This window comes from Tiliqua scincoides, chromosome 1, assembly GCF_035046505.1.
Source record: "Tiliqua scincoides isolate rTilSci1 chromosome 1, rTilSci1.hap2, whole genome shotgun sequence".
NCBI lineage: Eukaryota > Metazoa > Chordata > Lepidosauria > Squamata > Scincidae > Tiliqua > Tiliqua scincoides.
In genome coordinates this window covers 11260597-11278413 of record NC_089821.1, presented here as the reverse complement: position 1 = coordinate 11278413, position 17817 = coordinate 11260597, and the positions used below count along the sequence as shown (strand labels likewise).

General features: G+C 42.4%; 2 pseudogenes; both read left to right on the top strand.

Moving 5' to 3' along the window:
• Positions 1-7055: 7055 nt before the first annotated feature.
• On the top strand, positions 7056-7176 carry LOC136637412 (5S ribosomal RNA; annotated as a pseudogene).
• Positions 7177-17576: 10400 nt separating this feature from the next.
• Positions 17577-17693, top strand: LOC136637930 (5S ribosomal RNA; annotated as a pseudogene).
• The last annotated feature ends 124 nt before the right edge of the window (positions 17694-17817 follow it).

Genomic DNA, 17817 nt, shown 5'->3' with positions numbered 1-17817 from the left:
CTGGAACATCTGTAATGGCAAGTGGGAGGGGCCGCTTACACTGTGTGTAGCTTGCTGCACTGCCCCTCTCTGGCTACGCTACTGGCTGCTTGTCTGGCTGTTCCTCTGTGTCCCTTCTGAGCCGCCCCTTTCCCAGTCTGCTTGCTTCCTATTCACTTGCTTTTTCATATGTCTGCTTGCATCCTTATTTCAGCACCTCTCCACACCCACCCTGCCTACCTCTGGATGAACCTTTTGGCTCCGGATCTTGCCTCCAGTGACCTCTGCCTCTGGATTGACACCCCCCCCCACCCGTTGATTCGCCCGAGTGCTCCATCCTGCTGAGTCTCACACTTCAGCTTCCCATGTGCTTGGCTGCCCAGGGCCATGTGCTGAGAGTTTACAATGTTTGATCTATAAACTGGTCACTGCTTTTATGGTCTCTTAAATGAACTGGTTGGCATCTATGTCTTGGAAAGAATGTGTCGTAAAACCCTGGAAATTATTTCTACAGGAAGGGCCGATAGTTCAGCAATCAAAGTTGTATCTGAAAACTTGAGAAGAAATGTTGCCTGAGGCGGTGCTGTGTTGTTATCGCACTACCTTAGTCCAGCAAAATGATCTACCTCTCTAGCAACTGCTGTGACATTAAATTGGTCTTTGGCCTTAAAAGAAACAAACAAGCTTTATAAGTGGAACTCGGTTACAAGGTCTTGTGATGTGCTCTTCTGTGATGCTCTTGAAAAAAATTGGGTTTATACAACAAAAAGCCCTTTTTGCAACCTGCTTGAAAAGAAGACAGCTGATATGCTTGTTTGTTGATGTGTTCAGTCTAAGATACTGTGAGAAAATGTCTGTAGTTTTCGTTTCCCAACCAGCCACCCTTAAGCAAAATTTGTATTGCTGTTTCTGTATCCATGTGACTTCCTTGTAAAAGCTGATCACTGAAGAGTACCAAAGCAGATTAAATGGGCCGGGAAACCCAGAAGCAACTTAATGTTTCATGCTGGTAATAAATAACAATTCTGTGATCTGTAGGATAAAAGGGCAGTGCATTCATACCAATTTTCTGTTTGTTCCGTGATGTAGATTTCAAAAGGCTTACCCAGGGATGGGTACTCGACTCATAAAGACTCAACTCAAGTCACAAAAACACAAGTTTTTCATGACTAATGTTAACTTGAATCACAGTGAGTCACTGACTCTGATCTGACTCGTGACTTGGGGCCAGTGACTCAAAAAAGAGTCATAACTCGAATAGACTTGAGTCCTAACTTGCTTGAGTGAGTGTGAGTGTGAGAGAGAGTGCTTGCTTCCTTTCTTTTTTGGCCACATCTGATTGAGCCGTGACTCGTTTTTCATAATGTCTTGAACTCAAGTCAAAAATGATTCTACTGCAGCTCAGGAGGAGTCAGCCATGCTGACCAGCCATTAAGCCTCATGAGTTGACACAAGTCGGGGGGCTGAAGACTTGCAACTTGGCGCATATCTCTAGCGCATCTTTGGGCTTACTTTGAAACTTTTCTTATCAACATAAGAGGATTTCTAAGCCATTTTGTAGGTCTAAATTCGGTCCCAAAAATATTTTATTGTATTTTAAATGAATAGTAAAATAGAAGTTAAAGGAAAGAATTTTTTTAAGTATACTAATTCAACCAGGTATATAACAGAAATCAAATACAGAATATGTTCCTGGTGGGAACAGAATGACAGGACCAATTACAAATGCCAATTTAAATCTTTTAAAATTGTTAATAGAGATTTAAATAATCCCAGATGTTTTATTTTTAAACCCATTAGCTGTTTTGATATATCTCCTATATAACATGAATAGGAAAATTCTGTGCCATTTTTTTTTCATGGATTGTGAGTCATGAAAGTGTTACTCTTAAAGAGTTAGAATTGAAACTGATTTCATTATAAATAACCAGCAATATAATTAAATGCTTTATGTAGTGAAAGTGAATGAAATTATAATGTATTCAGTGCGGTTAAATAATGATTTGCTAAGTAATTCAATGCAATTAAATAATGATTTTCTAAATAATGTATATTGTAATGTACTAAGGAATGTATGGGGTTATTGCACTGGTAATGAATATTTGTCTCCTTTTGGCTCAAATGATGTGATGTTGTCAAAGTTGGTGCCATAGTGTATGGGGTCCTAGAGCACCATCATGAAAGGGGTCCCATATGTTTGAATTCCCTCCCTTTGCCCCCAAGCTTTTTTTCCCTTCCTCATCCTCCCCCTGCCTGTCCACTAACTTACTGGTCCACATAGGAATTGTTCCCATTGGACAGCAAAGAGAGGGAGGAACTGCCTGTTTGAATCTGATGTGGGTACTTCCCCTTCCTTCCAGCCAAATGCGTGGGAACACCCAGCAGTGGATGTTACCCATACCACAGACTCATGCTCTGTAGTCCTGCTTGCTATTGCTCTCCCTGGATGTTTTAGTGTGCCCTGTGAGATCTTGTACACTGTGGCCTTTTATTTCTGTGAGGAAAGTGAGAGGTTGGTTTGGCTGGAATGCTAACTTCAGCTGTGTCAACCTGTGTTGACAGGTTTGATAGATCAAGCGATGAGAAGTCCTGGAAGGTGAGAGGCTGAAGGACAAGGCATTCAGAGGCAAGGTAGTCAAAGAATGGGGGCCAGGGGGTACACAAGAATCTGAGAGGAGGAAGGGACAGACAAAGACCCAAGGAAGAGTCAGAAAAGGTGTAATTGAGGAAAGCCAACAGTGGCTCCCGGCATCTCCTGGGGGGGGGACATTTACCCCCTTCCCCCAGGTAAGTGCAGAGTAAAGCAGCCCCATGTTGGGCAGGGAGGACCAACATGGGGCTCTGGATCCAGTGGAGTTGAGCCGTAGCCAATAGGTGTCAAGGCTGCTGAAGGAGACTGGTACAATGAGGAACTGGCTCAGTAGTTCTAGCCTCTCTTGAGAAACAAGAAAACTCAATGGTGTCCCCAAAGTGGGAGGGGGGAAAAAAGGAAGTGGAATGTTTTCATTTCAGATTAGTCCAAACTTGGTTTAAATTGTGGTCCACTCACAAAGGGGATGGTTTTCTACCTGAAGAGGAGTGGGGTGGCCTTGCACCTGTCTTTGAGCACTGATGCTAATATAAGTGGGTGGTGAACAGTCCTTTATTACTGACATTGGGTTCAATGGTAACTGTATTCTTGTAGCTATCAGAAATGAAAGGTAGACCCAAGCCAAAGTGGTCTACCTCATAGGAGGGAAGGTCCCAAGAAAAATGATCAGGCTTCCCCTGTTATTAGCTACCTCTGTAGCAGGATCTGTTTCTTCTCTGGAAGAAGAACCAGCTCCATTCAGCAAAATCCAATCAAAGAAAGCTTTATTGATCACAACATATTAGAATAGCTGCAGTCCATTACCTTCTGATCCCTAATACGATCGCACACCATTTTGCAACCTCAGGGCTGGCTGTTAAAAGTCTGCTTCCCAGTCATCAGGTAAGTAGTGCACAAATGCTGCAGAAGGAGCTTCCCCCCCCCCCATCTTCTGGATTCCATCTTTAATAATCATCTTTATCAGGGCAGAGAGCTGTTCAGTCTTCCCATGGGCCAGGCTGTATCGTCAAGGCCCCTCCTCTACTCTTACCTCCCATTACCTGGTCTAGGATTATCTTGAACTGGAATTTTCCACTTTTCCTTTCCACTGTCTGGATTTTGTATGCTGAGATGATTCCTCTCTTTTGAATGGTGTGCCACAGCCTTCTTCATCAAAGGACCAGTTGGTGAAGGGAGTTCCAAGCTTCTCCTTAGGCAAGTGTTTGGTTTGCAAATAGCAGTGCGCTGAGAGCTTTCTGTTCTGATCCTTAAATGATCCTGCTAATTGGGTAAGAGGCACTTTTTCAAGTGGGTGCTCCTTTTTTTAGCAGGGGGAGAGTACCTGGCCCACCTCACCCCAGCACTGTCTGTTCTAGTGGCTGTCTGCTGGTATTCATTTGCATTTTTTTAGATTGTGAGCCCTTTTGGGACAGGGAGCCATTAGTTATTTGATTTTTCTCTGTAAACCGCTTTGTGAACTTTTAGTTGAAAAGTGGTATATAAATACTGTTATAATAATAATAATAATAATGAGTAAGGTTCCCAGCACTGCATTCTGGGAATGGTGGCTATCTCTGGCATAGGATGGCATCCAATCTTAAAGATTTTGACTGAGGTTTGAATCATTATTTATTTAACCATTCATCACCACTCATTTTAAGATTTGCATGCTTCATAATTACCTACATATTTGCTTTAACTAGGTCTCTTTTGAATGATGAGATGTGAGAATTATACTGAGAAACCATTTAAATCGCTGTGTTGGAGCCACTAAATCTAGTTATCTTTTGAACATAAGAAGTCAATAGATAGTGTGAGGATTTTCTGGAAAATGACTTTGACTGTCTTTGATTTGATCTTTTGAATTTTTCCTCTTACTGAGAATGTGTTAAAATAAAACTAATTAGATCCTTTTGACAGATGGAAAATAGATCAGAAGGTCAAGTAACTTTTGACTTCACTTATGAATGAATAAGGGAATATGGGAAAATGTTTATTAACCACTGCTAGGAAAAGGAGAAAGTCAATTTTAATAGAGACAAAGCAACTTTTAAGGTTCTCACATTGCCTTTGGATATGTAAATGAAAACCAAATATTTGAAGTATTTCCTAAAACACTTAACCTATTTTAACTTGAAAATATCTGATTATTATTTTATCAGATCATTTTGCGTCATATGATTTTAGGTTAATAATTTTGACTACCCACCAGAATGTATTAATAAAAGTTTGAATAAATGGATGATGGGACTCTGGTAAGTTTTTGACGTTCTTTTGTTTATCTTTCATACAACTGTCTCAGCAACAAACTGAAACTTGCCCTTCCCAAATAGGAGTATCTCTGTTTACATCTCTGCACTTCATAATTTTAAATTAAGAATACTTGTTCTGGTGATTAACTTCTCTCTTGTTAGACCTTAAACTTTCAAAGATGACAGATATGCTTCTCTGTTAATGAAACACAACAGTTGAAATGAACTGGATTACAAAAATAGTTTAAAACAGCTGGCTGTTCCTCCGGCAATTTTCAGTCAAGGGTGTTGTTTAGCTGTGCTGGAATTGATGAATGCAAAGTTGTGTGTGTTACGTACCTTACATTTCCTTCCTCTCAATAACTTTTTTCCATTATAAAAGATGGATTAAAATGCTGTGATTTTTCTTGAAAATTCCTTAAGAGTTGGGATCAAACAACAGGAGGGCACCAATTTGCCTTTGGTTGCCAACAGATTTGGATTGTGTCTCCTGCCGCTGTCCAAATGCAAAAGTGTTGTAGTGTATGAATTTGCCTAAGTTCATTACATCGACCTCAGTGTTCAGGTTACCAGTTACCAGTTTTGTTCCACTTACCTAGATTTGCTTGAATTGCAAAAACTCAAAGGGAATAACAGCTTAAGTATTGTGTAAGACATTTTAAATGTAAGAATCTAAAATATACTGTCAACAGCCCCACCCTGTCCTGCTTTATTCTCCCAACCTTGGCAAATATTTTCAGATTTCAGGTGTCCTGAAGCACTTCTGTACTTTTACCTTATATAAGATGATGGCCTTTAAGGAAAATACCTCTAATTTGGTGTATTTTACAGTGCAGAAATCTATAACCCAGCATTTTTCAAACTGTGAGTCAGGACACACTAGGTGGGTCACGAGCCAATTTCAGGTGGGTCGCCTTGCACCTAGCTCAGCCACCACTGAAAATACAAAGCAGAAAGTACAGAGTACAGAGCTGCTGGGCAGGGCAGGCTCCTGGTGGAAGAGGGGCAGTGTACTTTGCCCTGAATAGGTGGAAAGAGGTAGGATGCTGCAAAGGGCAGAGGGCTGTGTGGTTGGAGACGATCCAAGTCTGCGTTCTGCTTTGACTTCCAAGCTGGAATGTCTGAATTCCGAGCTGTACAAAATGACAGCATGAGCATGCTGTGTAATGGGACCTTTGGCTGATTGCAGCTTAGATCTGAAACCTAAATTGATGTCACTTCCAGCCATGCCATTTCTTTCAGGTTAATGACATCACTTTGGGTGGGTCCTGACAGATTGTCATTCTAAAAAGTGGGCCCCAGTGCTAAAAAGTTTGAGAACCACTATTATAACCTATTAAAAGGTATTTACCTTTTTCAGTGTATGAGCAAAAAGAGGTAGTGAGATGGTTTGAACTGGGCAGTAAGGGGCAATAATTACTGGTGGTGGGCTCACCCAGGCCAGCTAGCAGTTGTGCACTCATGTGCTATTGAATCTAGCGGTTCCCACTACTGTCCCACATGTCCAATCACATTATACTTCAATTCCCTTTCTCAGTTGCCACTCGATGGTGACTCCCTCTGAGTATGAATTGTGTTAGAGATCACTTGGTGGTAGTACAGAGACCCTTCATATAGTGGAGCTCTCCAGTTTACCTGGAGTTTACCTGGAGAGCCTGTTTCATGCACCTACCACTGCTCCTACCAGAACTCGTAGCATGTACAAGTAGATCGGCTGTTAAAGAATCGGCATCGCAGTAGATTACAGCTCTCCTGTCTTTCTGGAACACAGGAAGTTATTTTTCCTGTACTTATAAAATATTCCACAGTTGGGAGAGCTCCCTGAAAGACTGTCAAGATTCAATCCACTAATATACTTGAAGCATAATAACTGCTGTGAGCTATTTAACGTAGGGTAATGTTAAATCGCTGGAGTGCTTTTAAATGTGCTTCGCTATGCACTTCAGGTTTCTTTTATTATTTTTAACTGTGGGTCTTTGGTTTCTCTGTGTTTGTACAGATTATTTGGAGAATTTTCATGATGTGTCTTGTCATAAATATTCTGATGTATCAGTTATTGTGCTTGACTGTTGTTAAAGTGACCAAATTTTTTTTAAAAAAAGGGGGGGATTTTTCCTATTTGGAGTTCTGAGCAGAGCGCCATACAACAGATGGTTCTAACCACCACTCTTATAGGACAAGCTGCACCTCTGAAACTTCTATTTTCCTCCTACTTTTTAAAACAATGTAATATAATTATAGATGCAAGTTATAATTACTACTGCAACATTTTACCCTGCACATCTCTGATCTTGTCTGATCTCGGAAGCTAAGCAGGGTCAGGCCTGGTTAGTACTTGGATGGGAGACCGCTTGGGAATACCGGGTGCTGTAGGCTTATACCATAGTCTTTCGAGACTGAAGGTTGCCAACCATTTATTTAGTACCAGCTTCATGCAAGTACCGTATGGACAGTATGCAAATTGTTTGATAATATTTTAAATTGTTCACAAGGCAGACGGCTTCATGAAAAAAAATTGTTGTAGTGAAGCTGAGCTCAGTCAATGGCTGCGATTCTGAAGATTTTGACTGTTCTCTCTTTTCGGGATTAGTAGATTAGAAAGTTAAATTCAGGTCCAACATTTAACTGATGTAATTCATTTTAAAAGTCACATGCACGGAAGTAGTGTTCAAATTATGCAGTCCAGGACAGCGTTTTGTTTAGCTGGATATGCAAGAGTTAAGAGAAAAATTATAATCCATAGGAATGAAGGAGCAGCATATACTAGAACCAGGAGACATCCACTAAAATTGAGTGTTGGGAGAGTTAGAACAGACAAAAGAAAATATTTCTTTACTCAGCGTGTAGTTGGTCCATGGAACTCCTTGCCACAGGATGTGGTGATGGCATCTGGCTTGGACGCCTTTAAAAGGGGATTGGACAAGTTTCTGGAGGAAAAATCCATTATGGGTTACAAGCCATGATGTGTATGTGCAACCTCCTGATTTTAGAAATGGGCTATGTCAGAATACTAATGCAAGGGAGGGCAACAGGATGAGGTCTCTTGTTATCTGGTATGCTCCCTGGGGCATTTGGTGGGGCTATGAGATACAGGAAGCTGGACTAGGTGGCCTATGGCCTGATCCAGTGGGGCTGTTCTTATGTTCTTAGTATAGTACTTTTAAAAAAATTAAGATTTTGCCATGATTTCTGTTGATATCCTTCTCCCAACTTCCTTGTTTTTCTCAAATAGTCCCAAAATTGAAATAAATGGCAGAGTTCCAGCTGACACAGCTTTCATGTAAATGCTGTTCAAACATCTGCTACAGGAAAATGATCATGCACTTTGAATTTCATCCAATATTCTTTTCATGTAGCAGTTGCTCCGTTACTATGATTCATTTTGTGGGCCAGACAGATTCAGCGTGGACTAGTTTGCTTTGTTTTTAAGGTCCATGGTGAATACTGAACCTCTTTAGAATTAAACCTCTTTCTTTAGAAATTTGTGGCTCATTACTAACTGCCCAGTCCTATCCTCCCCCAACCCATCAATGCCAAAATGGTGGCCTCTGCATCTTATGGTGCTGGGGCAGTTGCTGAGGTCTCCTCTGGTTAAGGAAACAATCATTAACTTACCCAGGGATGGTTCAGGGGGGTCTACTCGAACCTGCACTAGTTAAATAGTTTGCAGAGGTTCATATGGACCCGTGCCACAGGATCAGATCTGGGAAGGAGGCTAGGATTTGGCTGCTGCTGCCACCAGACCTGCCCCATTTCCTGACCCTCCCTGCCCCATTTCACCTCTGTTCCACCTCCCCCCACCCCTCCTGCCTCTCCTGCTGACTAACCTGATCCGGTGAGCAGTAGGAGACATGATGACACAGCTGGGACAGCGCAGGCCTGCACTTCCTGCCAGCTTAGAGCACTGTCAGACTGCCTTTTATGACTGGTACTGACTGCTTTATGGCAGTCAGCGCCAGTGGATCACCTGGACCGACATCATGCAGTAAGTATAGGACTGGGCTCTAGGAATACTGATCTGACCTCCCTAGCTAAGTAATATGGTTTGATTTTCCATAGGAAAATCTGTTTACATAATCAGTTAAGAGTAGAATCTAAACCGCTACTGAGTTATACTCAAACTGAATTATCATGTACAGGTTGAGTCTTGTTATTCGAGAGGATTCTGTTTCCAGAACTCACATGGATGGCAAAAATCGCATCAAAGCAAATCCATTTAAAAAACAATGTCCCTTTGCTAGGTGATTTAAAAACAGCCTTGCTGGCCTTTGTGATGTAAGACAGAGTCATTAGGTAGACAATCCATCAATCAGTCTCTCTCCAGTTGCTTAGAAAGGCTTCACTCTGAGCCAGCGACCCCTCCACCCAGAGCTCATCACTGGGAAAGAATGCAAAGTGATTATCTTTCTTTCATGTGCTCAGGGGGAAGGGAGAGGTCGCTTGCCATGGAGTGAATGAAGCTGTTCTAAGTGCCTAGAGAGAGAATGATTGATGGATTGTCAGCCGGCTGCCCTCTCTCTCACATTAACGAGGCTATTGTTAAACAACTTTTTTCCTTTAATTAAAAGGCCCTTCTGATCGCGTTGAGACAGCACCACAGGTAAAATATCTGTGGATAATTAGTTTATACCTGTACAGTCATATGATGGTTTAGATTTCCTATGTACATTCTCACGAATGAACTTGCAGGTAGGTGTTGTACATGTTGCAAAGACAGTCTTTGAGCTTCTTCTCATAATACTTTTACTTGTATTGTATCACATGTTCTATATTATTATCACTGTTTTTTCCTTTTCAAATATAAAACACTTGATATTTGATATCAAAGGGAGTCTGGTCTCTTCCTTACTGCAACATGCGCATATTTGTATGAAAAAAGAAATATTACACAAATTTATTGCTGATGTGTGATGTGTTTTGTGTGTGTTTCTTGGGACTTCAGTCAAAAAATAAGCATGATATAGAATACTTCACATTAAAAAAAAAAGTACAATTCTGCATCCATGCAGTCTGAGTGTTGTCCCAAGAAAAGCTGAACTTTGACTTGAATAAATTTTGCATGTCATTTGCACTGTGAATTCATTTGCATTTTTTTATAATTTATTTTGAGTTTTCTATTTTTTTGCAGAGGGGAAGGAGGTATTCAACTCCCTAAAGACCAGTTCCCAAGTACAAGAAATGTTCAACCACTTCTCTAGCTTCTCAGATGTTATTAGTAGACATTTACCACAACCTTTCAAGCACACTGATATGGTCACATGGTGTTTTTTGTTTTTTTTTTTCTCCAAAGACAGTCAGGAAGCTAAACTCAACATCTAGTAGTACATTATATGTCCCAGATCAGACATCTGTGATCACTGACGTACAGTGCATCCTTCAAAGAAACTTGAGACATGTAATCATGCAAATCCTAAAGTGTTTATTACGGCATTCTGGGTGTCATCCTCCCTTCTCTGTTTTCTGGCTACGATGATGGTTTCATTGTATGGTGTAGTTGGTTTTCGAAAGTGCAGTAGTAACACGTTCACATATGACAGAATTTCTCCTAAAATGATTCATTTATCCAGAGAAGCATCACAAGCTTTTTTGTTCTTTCTGTGTTGTAGGGATTTATCCAAGATTCTTGAGGGCAAAGATAAATTTTCTTGGCAAGGGACCCATTTTACCTTGCCAGTTAATCCATTTGAAAATTGTTAGCTTTCTGATCTTCAGATACTGGAACTCTGAATGCCTTTTTCATAATTTTCTGCGTATGGTTTGGCAACACCTTTTTTTGAATGCATGCTGTAATCCGTTTCGGAGACTTTGTTGGAATATTCTGGGATTATGATACATTTTGTTTATTGAATAAGTTCTAATGCATTTGTTTTGAGTTTGAAGAAGTGGCCTCAGGTTAGGGTACTCAGAAACAAAATATCGGAGGGGGCAATTCCTACAGATATTAAAAGCAATGTAAATGTTTGTACTGCCCAGTTCTATGGAGGGCCTATGGCAGCGGATCTCATGAGCTGCTTGCATAAGTCTTCATACAGTGTCACAAAAGGTGTGTCACTGTTATATGTATCGGGACCACCAGTGCAAATGTCCTGAGGCCCCCATATATGCCAGAAGGTCTTAGATACCGCACCAGAGCAGGTAAGACAGTGGAGGGGGAAGATTCAGGATTCAGAGAGTGGGCAGATTTGGAGACAGTTCAGAGGCAGGTGGGAGAGGATCTTGGCAGTGGCAACACACATTTCCTATTCCCCCCTTCCTGGTCTGGACCTGCCCCCAGGAGAGCTGGTGTAGGCCTGAAGAGACCAGTGGAGGTCTACAGAGATGTGGCAACTTCTTGCATCTCAGTTTTAAGTGTGACACTGTCAATTGAGAATAGTGCACCTACCTTGCAGGACTGTTGGAAAGATGAATAATTCATAAAAATGCTATTACTCTTCCTAATATAAACTTTGAAAAATCTATAATGCAGAGTTCTTTAAACTGTACAGGTGTGCCGCACTTATGCTTACCTGCAGGTGGTCAAAGTACAACAAAGAGGCTCTTAATGAGGCAGTCAGGTCTCCCATGGCCTGCAGCTGAGTATCTTGTTTCCACAACAAAGAGGTTCTTCATGCAAAGAAGAGGCAATCAGTCTCCAGTAGCCTGCACAGCTAGTGTCTGGTAGGGAGTGTCTGTTTGCACAACAAAGGCACTAGATTGGGCTTAATGTTCACTTAACAACCTAATCACATAACAGCAGGGATAGGAGAACATATCTCCATCATTAAGTGGTGCATGCTTGTATTTTTTAAACTATTAGAAGTCATATTAGCTCCTTGGCCCTCACATTCCTTTTCCCAATTTTTGATGTCGTCATTAAGAGTTATTTTAGTTTAACGATGTGTTTGAGACCAGCGTTTATAGGACAACAGCCATAAAGACTTGAGGGTTGTCTTTGGGTTTTGAGGGTGGTGTGTCATAGCGATGATTCAGAATCTAGTTCCAGAAAGAGAGTTGTAGGGAAAGGAAGTGTGTCAGAATGTGTGGCTTGGAGAGTATTTTATTTTAATCTTCTAAGGAGGGATGAGTTTCCCAAAGTACTCCCTCTCAAAAGAAGGGGAACAACTGAAAACATGTTTGGAGTGGAAAAAGAGCCGTTGCAGTTTGCGAAGACGTGGCATGTGCTTAAAGAATCCTGGATTCCACAAAGGTAACATAATATTAGGATGTCAGCAGTTCTGGCTGAGTATGATTGAAGGAGCGAGCTTACTAACCTTTTAATATAATAAGGGCTGGGATTTTTAGTGCATCAAGTAATGGGGAAGAGAAGTATTCACAGAAGCAGGTCAGCCGGGGAGGAGGTAATGGTGGTAGTGCAGTGCATTCCCTGATCTAGATGGTTTTGTTTTGTAAACTGGTGACATTTAAGCAAGATCTTTCATATTCTGGAGTTGCTGCTTGCTCAGAATACGAAGAGCCCAAGTTTTCTATTCTGGGACTTAGGAGCAGGTAGAGGAATATTCATTTGTTTCTTCATTCATTGATTTGTTTGTTTTCTGCTTGTTTATAAGCAGAGGCCCTGGTCCTCTTAAGGAGAGAGAGAGAGGCAGGGTTGAGATTGGATGGATGACTTACTGTACAGGAAAATAAAAAATATATGATCGACATCAAATCAGCTATGTCAATGCAACGTATCAACAATATATTAATGTACCAATAGTTCATATGTGGAGCACATAAAGACATAAAATTGAGTGTTGGGAGAGTTAGAACAGACAAAAGAAAATATTTCTTTACTCAGCGTGTGGTTGGTTGTGGAACTCCTTGCCACAGGATGTGGTGATGGCGTCTGGCCTGGACGCCTTTAAAAGGGGATTGGACAAGTTTCTGGAGGAAAAATCCATTACGGGTTACAAGCCATGATGTGTATGCTCAACCTCCTGATTTTAGAAATGGGCTATGTCAGAATGCCAGATGCAAGGGAGGGCACCAGGATGAGGTCTCTTGTTATCTGGTGTGCTCCCTGGGGCATTTGGTGGGATACAGGAAGCTGGACTAGATGGCCTATGGCCTGATCCAGTGGGGCTGTTCTTATGTTCTTACATTTCCACAACAGTTAATCAAAAACTAATGATGATGATAGAAATAAAACAAAAAAGGACCCATTTTTAGATCAATAATTCAAAACCAAATCGGCTTTACCATAGCTAAATACAGTAATCTCTAAGACACACACAAAAAATCTGCAAGTTTTAAGCACACTCTATTGGACATAGCAGCAAGCCAATGAAAGTGACTTAGCAAGATACAGAACCTCTGCAAGGCATGTAGACTGTAGAACTGGTTCTCAAACTTTCAGGGAGTCTGAGAACCAGGGGTAAGTGCTTGTGGGAATGGGCTGGGATGGGGGGAATGTCCTGATGGCACCACAGAGATCACAGCGCTGTGAGCACCCAGGTGCATTTTACACATACCTGGAGGGGACTGTGCAGCTCCTTGGAGTTCCAGTTTCAGAAACTGCGCTCCAGAGCTCTGACTGCAAACTGGAAGTAGGCTCCGATTGCAAATCAGAGCCCACTGCAGCAGAGGGCAGGCTGGCAGAGGGGGCTGCAAGCCTCCAGGACCCTCTGGGGGTTGCACAGTCCCCCCAGGCATGTGTAAATGCACCTGAGTGCCACAGCACCACGATTGCTGGGGTGCTGTTGGGACGCTCATTTATGGGTCATGCCCTTTAAGGGGAAAGTGACCCTCTTTGGTTCCGGTGGTGGGTCGCGATCCACCACTTTGAGAACCACTGCTGTAGAGCATTGAAGGTAGGCAGGAATCCTGTAGTGGCACTAAATATAATGTAGGGAATGTGATTTCCTGACTTTCCATTGGGAGTATTTGTAGAATTTAGCACACAGGTGTTTATGGGCAGGAGGTCTGGTCTAGAGGGTAGAGCCTCCGTCTGCCTGAAGATAACATCCACAAGGTCGCCAGTTCCAGGCCACCGGCACCGTGCGACCTTGAAGCAGCAGACAAGCTGAAGCCGAGCTATTTCCATCTGCTCCGAGCGTGGGAGGATGGAGGCCAGAATGTGAAGCCAGATCGGAATGTAACACCTTGAATGTAGTGGTTCTTGATAGAAAGAACCTTCTTTCAATTGTAAAAATCCCTTTTTAATAAGGGATTTAAATAAAAGCCTGCCTATGTAAACCGCCTTGAATAAAGTCTTGAATAAAGACCAAGAAAGGCGGTATATAAATACCTGTTATTATTATGGACACTATGAAGATTTTTAGACTTATTAGGTAAGTAATAAAAATATATAACATGTATTTCTAGAATTGTACTCTAGCAGAGCACGCTTTATCCATGATTATGTAGAAGTTAGATCCATAAAATGTGACTTTCTCTCAGGAAGGTTTGTATAGGATTGTAGCCTAAGGTGAATGGTGATCATGAATGAACTGTTTCTTCCAAACTCAGTAATGTTTAGCTGATGCTTTGTAGCTGCCTACCTTTTCCACTTTCAGTACTCATGAAACAAGTTGGCCTTCCCTACCTACAGGTTCAGGACCTGAGGATTTGACTCTTGGTGGGTCAGAAGGGCTTCACTGTGCCTCCTGGTTGTGACCAGAAGTGTCTTTCAATCGTGTTGGGATGGAGGTGACCTCTCCATGCTTCAGAAAGCCTGGTGGAGCCTTCTGAGACACATGTCCAGTTTAGCCCAAAGTGCATTTCAGAAGGCTCCAGCAAGCCGCCTTAAGTGTGGGGCCTCCTTGCATCTCAGAACACCTCTGATCGCAACTGGAAGGCACTTCTGGTCATGTGTGGAGGTCCTTTGATGGCCACGACCAGTGGATTTGCTTTTTCATGGATTTCAGTATCTGCGGGAGGTCATAAAAGATATTTACGGATCTACCCTAGGACCTTGTGGAAATATTAAATGTGACAGAAACTGGATAAAAGTGTAAGAATAGGGAAAATAATTCTCAGATTCGTTATATTGTTATCCTTTACATTGGGATATATGCTTTAATAGGGTTTGTGTTGGAGTATCAGACGATGGCTCATTTCCAGGAAGGAATCTTTGTGTTTAAAGACTGCCTTAAATTAACCTGTGTATTATTTGCACAGTAATTACATAATACACTTTTGTTTTACTGGCTTTTAATTCAGGGCTTTGTTTCTAGTAGGAGCGTCTGAGAGAACTTCTATAGCTGTTTAATAGCAAAACAGGCTTGGCAAGTTTTTTATGACAGGTTTGTCAAAACTGTTTTCTACATAAAAATAAGTTCGGTCCCTACAACTTCATTATCATTAGCAAAGAGAAGCTTCTCACGATAGCTTATGACATGGATAACTACATTAGGACTTTATTTCACACGCACGTTTCCTAGAGTCACTGTGTTATGACTTGAACCCATCCGTTTCACATGGTCGGTATTTCACCTGAATTTGAATGTGCGCATACATATATGCCCACACATGCCTTTTCTCTCTCATCCACTGGTGTAGGTATAGGAGAGCAGCATGATAAGTGCTGCAGGTGCCAAAATGCACCATGTAAGTGGTCCCTCCCACCTGCTCTCACAGTGCAATCCTGAGAATGACTTAGGCTAGCGCAAGTTCCTTGCACCAGCCTAGGAAGGTCGCAAATGTGCTGTAAGGCACAAGGTGGAGAGGAAGCAGGAGAGAGGCATTCTGGGGTGGTGGGAGGGCAGGCGGTGGACAGCCCCAGGGCGAATGGGTGGGGAGCGGGAGGTGGGGCTGGGACCCGGTAGTTATGCTTGGCTGATGCAAGGCTCTGGGGTGGGCGAGGAGGAGACGGACAGGAGGTGGGAGCGAGGTATTCTGGGGCAGGGGAAGGGCAGCGGGGAAATCTTAGGGTGGGCGGGTAGGGAACTGGAGGTGGGGCTGGAATCCAGCTGTTATGCCGGATCCCAATCCCCGTTCCCGAGCAGCAGTTGCAAGCCACTCTGCTCTCCTTGAACTTGTGCCATCTCAGGAGGTGGCGCAAGTTCGAGGAGACCCATAGGGTCCAGGGTGGCTTACTCGGAGGTAAGGGGAAAAGTTTCCCCTTACCTCTGGCTGAGTCACTTTGGGCCCCTATCCTGCGCTGGATGCAGCGCAAGCCTCTTGGTTTGCCTGTTCCAGTGCAGGATAGGATTGTGCCCTTAGTTAGTCAAATTATATGGTAATTCCCCAAAGAAGTTAGGACTGAGTTCTTTTAACAGCACCCACATGTTTTTCTTTGTAAATATTGTTTTTTTTTCCCCCTTGTCAATGAAACCTGCCACATCTAGCCTCATGAGAATTGTATCCCATAATTCAAAATAAAATGATAGGTTGGTATCGATGTTACCGGTTTAATTAACAAAAACAAAGTATTATACAGTGCTGGGGCCAGGTTGCTGGAAGCCATGGGGTCAAAGCCCTGTACTGGACCCCATATGACCTCTGTTCCCTATAAGGGGTCTGCACCACTGCATGCTTTTTAAAAAAAATAAATCTGTTTTTATGAATATGCATTATTGTACATTTCTGTTTATAACTAAAATACTGGGAATGATCCAGTCATTTTTTAAAAATTTATTTTTGATTTCTGGTATGTAACAGTGGTAGACTAGAACAGTGTTTCTCAACCAGTGGTATGGTTACCACCAGTGGTACTTGAGGTAGTGTCTGGTGTTACTCACAGGACCCTAGACACCTGCCATCTGGCAGCGAGACCAGGAACATGAATGCAACAGTGGTAGGAGACTTGGGGCCCCAGTCCTATCCAAATTTCCCGCTCCAGTGTAGCCACAATGCAGCCCTGTGGTAAGGGAACACATGTTCCCATACCTTGAGAAGGCCCCAGTGGCTTCCCCTCCACCACAGGATGCAGCGCACACCCCACTGGCACAACTGCACTGACACTGGAAAATAGGATAGGATTGGGCCCTTAGCTTGGCAGGCAGAGCTCCAAAGCATGCTTTTCCATGCTTGAAAAAGCCCTCCCATCCAATTTGAGCTTCTTACTGGTTTTTGTAGCATCACATCTGGCCTCCCAACCCAGAAATAACTGACAATGATGTCATCAGCAGTTACTTCCGGTGGTACTTTGAATAGATGGACCATGTGAAGTGGTATGGTGGAGGACAAACATTGAGAAACACTGGACTAGACTACTATTCATAAGTTTTTCCACTTGGCGCAAATATTTCACAGAATAATTTGTTCTTGCCCTGCACATGCCTGATCTCGTCTGATCTCGGAAGCTAAGCAGGGTCAGGCCTGGTTAGTACTTGGATGGGAGACCGCATGGGAATGCCGGATACTGTAGGCTTATACCATAGTCTTTCAAGACTGAAGGTTGCCAACCAATTATGAAATGATCCCTCCCCCAGTTAAAATTGGTAGAAGGCCCCGCTGCCTTCCTCTCCCCCCTCTTATAAATGAAAGACTTGTTGCTTCGAATTCTATTTCATTCATTCATTTGTTCGTTCATAATAATATACTGCTTTTAAACAAAATTTTCTCAAAGCAGGTTACATAGCAAAAGTAATGACAGCAAGATAAATACAATAATACAATAAGAGAGTCATTAAAAAAAACCAAATCAGTTTCTTAGATTTATATTGTATGCACAAAATTGTTGCACCTTCCAGGCTCTAGAGGGTGCTAGATCTCTTTTTTGCTTCTATTTTCATTTGCTTTTGAACTTTACTGTTGCTCACATACGGAGAGGAGCAAGGTTAGCATGGTTGGCAACCTTCAGTCTCAAAAGACTATGGTATAAGCCTACAGCACCCGGTATTCCCAGGCGGTCTCCCATCAACTGTGACCCTGCACATGCCCGATCTTGTCTGATCTCGGAAGCTAAGCAGGGTCAGGCCTGGTTAGTACTTGGATGGGAGACCGACTGGGAATACCTGGTGCTGTAGGCTTATACCATAGTCTTTCGAGATTGAAGGTTGCCAACCAAGATTAGCAACTTTGGTATGGGCAGGGCTAGCCTGATGGGGCCTGATAAGGTCTGACAATACTTGAATTAGAAGGTCCTCCAACGAA